The sequence below is a fragment of the Megalobrama amblycephala genome, unplaced genomic scaffold (genome assembly GCF_018812025.1).
Source record: "Megalobrama amblycephala isolate DHTTF-2021 unplaced genomic scaffold, ASM1881202v1 scaffold338, whole genome shotgun sequence".
Classification (NCBI taxonomy): Eukaryota; Metazoa; Chordata; class Actinopteri; order Cypriniformes; family Xenocyprididae; genus Megalobrama; species Megalobrama amblycephala.
Genome location: NW_025953346.1, coordinates 136,251 through 140,845, shown reverse-complemented (window position 1 = coordinate 140,845; position 4,595 = coordinate 136,251). Strand labels below are relative to the sequence as shown.

The following is a 4,595-nucleotide window of genomic DNA, read 5'->3' as shown; positions in this document are numbered from 1 at the left end:
CTCCGTTTAGCTTCAAAGGACGTTTTCAACGATGGTTTAAAAATGAAGACTATATTTTTTTGCATTCCGATTCCAACATCCAGAGGCACAACAAAACGTTTTTCTCTTATTCTGTGGATTTTGCACATTTTCCTCCAATTGCTACCGCTATTTTTCTGCAACCACTATGCGCGCGCAGCTGCAAGTGACGTAATTGTGACGTCTGCTCCAAAGAGGTCTATAAAGTCAGTAATCATAATATCAGTCATCTAAAACATTATAATCTGAAGCGTTTCTTACAATTTAGTTTTGCATCTAAAGCATCCAAACACATGACATATACAGGCAGTGATGTGCAAACAAAGTTTTACAGTTATAAAGTGAATAAATTAGTCTTCATCAGAGCAGAAACCATGATCCTCTTACATTACGATTTATGTGTAATTAAATAAACTTACGTTTCACCAGATTGGCCCCTCATTCGAGTCCTCTCATAGCATCAGTTGTCATAGTTAACCGGTGCTCTGACAGCCATTACTGTTCTGTAGCTTTAGATCGCACGCTGAATCACGCATGCGCAGTATCATCAGCTCATCCCCAGACAGCAGGTGACTCCGTGCCGGATCCGTTTTCAAACCGGCAAATCCGCGTTACAGTCACCTCCGTTTCACTGCTCTAAAACGGATCCAGCCCGGTCCCGGTTTCCGTGGGCGGGAACAACAGTCGCAACGCAGATTCGGCCCGTATCCGCGGAAACGAGCGCGCGAATTTTTTTCTGGAGTTTAGAAGAGGAGGCAGACGCAGACGGTGCTCGGTCGGTATCCTACTTCAAAAACATCACCAAAGTAAGTCATACTGTTCTATTAATGAATTAATTTCTTATTAATTATATTGTGTACTCGTTGGCTTAAAGTTTAAACTTAAGGTTTGGAGTTTTTATTGCTTATTAGATCGGTATTGAATCGTAATGTTAGTTAACTCTTATGTTAGCAGAGGGCACGCTAACACGATCCAGAGGATTATAATTATATAAGTTAACTGACGAATTTTAACTGCTTTAATTTTCACTGTTAAAGTATTAACTGCGTGGTAATGCTAGTAATAAGCTAGTGTTAACGTAATCTAGCTAAGGCCTACCGTAGACCCGTACTTTACAACAAGGGTTTATAACATCATTTCTTAGTTTATAACATGAACTAACCATTAACATTACATAGTTATTTGTTAATCTTTGTTAACGTTAGCTAATAAAATACAGTTGTCCATTGTTCATGTTACTTCACAGTGCATTAACTAATGTTAACAAATACAACATCATTTAATGTATTTGTAAATGTTGAAATTAACATTAACAATGATTATAATTATAATACATCATTTATTATAATAAATGATGTAGAAGTGGTTCATTCTTAGTTCATGTCAACTAATGCTAACTAATGATATAGTCTCTTCTCCTCACCAAGGCTGCATTTATTTAATCAAACATACAGTAAAAACAGTAATATTGTGAAATATTATTAACCTGCATTCTATAGTAAAATATAATTTATTCCTGTGATCAAAGCTGAATTTTCAGCATCATTACCCCAGTCTTCAGTGTCACATGATCCTTCAGAAATCATTCTAATATGCTGATTTGATGCTCAAGAAACATTTATGATTATTATCAGTATTCAAAACCGTTGTGTTGCTTTATATTTTTTGTGGAAACAATTATATCATTCAAACATTTGTGGTAAGATTAAAAAAGAGAAATTAATACTTCATCAAGGATACTTTAAATCGATCAAAAGTGACAGTCAACCCTAAATGACGACATTTATAACAAAAAAAAAATTCTATTTAGTAAATTTTGTAATTAAACTTAATTCAATTAATTAACATTTTCTAATCATCAAAGAATCCTGAAAAAAGTATCACCATTTCCACAAAAATGTTAAGCAGCACAACCATTTTCAACATTGATAATAATTAGAAATTTTGCATGAGCACCAAATCAGCATATTAAATGATTCTGCTAAATTTAAATTATTATTTAAATTCTTTATATACCTGTTTATCCTTTAACTGATCTACATTACAGATGAGATTTCAATCAGGATTCAGGAGCTTATTAGTCTGGAGGTTGGAGATGTTTACTGCACATATTTTTTTTTTTTCTCAACAGGAGCTGTAAGGAATAACCAGTCCTCTACCAGTGCAGCAGATTCTTGCCTTTGACTGTGGCGATGACCAGAAGGAATGTGCCAAAGCCAAAGAGGCCTTAACTGAGGTAAATTTCAGATAGAAGCAGCCTAGTGGCGGGTTGTGTTTCATCACCATACCATTACAATAAACAATAGTAGCTGACTTCATAAAGAAAAAAGGGACAGTTGAGTTTATATTGTCACATGTTAGTGTATGCCAAGCCCAGTTGCAGCACATTTATTTATATAATACTGAACAGAATTATCTCTACATTTAGAGATTATTTTCTGTGGACTGGGCTTGTCTTATTTTTTTAGAAAACATTATACGAAAAGCATTATATTATTATTTTGAAGACACTTCATATTTAGTTCAAATTGTACATGAGAAAAGCATAAGGAGAAATTTACAGATTTTTTACTTGGATACAACAGTGAAAAATGTGTATAGGAGAACAGACTTTTATCACAATTATACATACATGAGTGAATTTTTTTTATTCTGGTAATTTTAAAGGATAAGTTCACTTTAAAATTAAATTTTCCTGATAATTTACTCACCCCCATGTCATCCAAGATGTTCATGTCTTTCTTTCTTCAGTCGAAAAGAAATTAAGGTTTTTGATGAAAACATTCCAGGATTATTCTCCTTATAGTGGACTTCCAGTGGTTCCAGACAGACTGTATGTCCTACGCCTTCCCTATTCAACTTACAGAAAAAAACGGAATTGGCGCCGCGTTCGTTCCGTAAGTAGAATAGGGAAGGTGTAGGACATACAGCGTAAGCTTTTTAAAGAATAAGGAAAGCGGAAGCACGTACAAGATGATCATTTGTGTTTATAAAGCATATACAGTTGTATTAATTTTTTTTTTTTTTTTTTTTTCGAAAATGACAATTGTTTCGCTAGATAAGACCCTTATTCCTCGTCTGGTATCGTTTAAAGCTCTTTGAAGCTGCACTGAAACTGTCATTTTGACCTTTAACCGTTTGGAGGCCATTGAAGTCCACTATAAGGAGAAAAATCCTGGAATGTTTTCATCAAAAACCTTAATTTCTTTTCGACTGAAGATAGAAGGACATGAACATCTTGGATGATGTGGGGGTGAGTAAATTATCAGTAAAATTTTACTTGAAAGTGGACTAATCCTTTAATTTGCAGCAGTTGTTTAAAGTTGGTGTTCATTTGTGTGACGTAAATAAGTGTCAACAAAATTTCAGCCAAAGCAGAGTGATCAGACCAATAGCACTAGATTGCTTTGGTGTGCTTTAACATAGATTGAGAAGGGGAAATTGAAAGACAAAGTACACAGCCTGTCTGATGTGTCAAAGGCTATGTTCACACTGTCAGTCTAAATACAATTATTGGTGTATCCGATTGGAATCTGATCATGGCATGAGAAAGTGACATAAATCACGCAAAATCTGATCAGATCGGTCAAACTGAAATTGATTTCCAGAAATGACATGTGAATATGATTTCAAACCACATGTGAATGTAGCTCAAAGCAGATTAGTAAAAATTACATGTAATTTCGTGTAATTTTGTTTTGTGGTTCACACTTTATGATCACATTCCAATCGGATATGCACAAAAATCGGATTTGGACTGACAGTCTGAATGAGGCTAACATCTCCACCAACATCAGGGATGACTACACACAGCAATAGTAGAGGCTCATATAGACAAGCCTCACAACCGTCAGATTCTTGATTTACTGGGACAATTACAAGAATAACAGCTTTCTTCTTTTTTTTTTTTTTCTGCAGATGCCTCATGGGAATTAAACGGCACATATGAAGTGGTTTGTAATACCATGGTTTTCCGACCTGTCCCGATTGGTTCTTGATGTGTTTATGGTTCATTATATGAAATTATTCTTTGTATGTTTATTTTTTCCCCATTTCTTCTATTTTTTTTTTTTTCTTCTTTACTTATACATTAAGAAAGGTCGTGAGATTGTTTAACTGTTTGTGTATCAATGTTTTAAAGTATAGTTCACCGGAAAATGAGAATTTGCTGTTAATTTACTCACCCTCAAGCCATCCATGATGTAGGTGACATTTTTTTTCTTCAGTTGAACAGTAAAGATTTTTAGCGTGGTCCTTGGTGATTCGTATAATGCAAGTCAATGGCTACCGTCACTTTGAGAGTCATTAAAACATATTACAGGCAAAACAAAGTTAATACCTGTGACTGATGCTGACGTTACATTGAGGTCTTATAAAGCGAAACAGACCAATCTTTTTGCTTCATAAGACCTCAATGAATCATCCGGAGCCACAGGTATTCATTTTGTTTTGCCTGTATGTTTTTTTTGACTCTCAAACTGTAGCCATTGACTTTTATATTATACTTTTATATTATACAAATCACCAAGGACCACATTTTCAGCTAAAAATCTTCTTTACTTCTTTACAAGTCTAAT

General features: G+C 34.5%; 1 long non-coding RNA gene across 1 annotated transcript; it reads left to right on the top strand.

Annotated features, from left to right (window-relative positions):
• Positions 1 to 581: 581 nt before the first annotated feature.
• On the top strand, positions 582 to 4,375 carry LOC125261170. The gene is made up of 3 exons (XR_007183231.1): positions 582 to 824; positions 2,150 to 2,254; positions 3,937 to 4,375. It is a non-coding gene; the product is annotated as an uncharacterized LOC125261170 (long non-coding RNA).
• Positions 4,376 to 4,595: the final 220 nt, after the last annotated feature.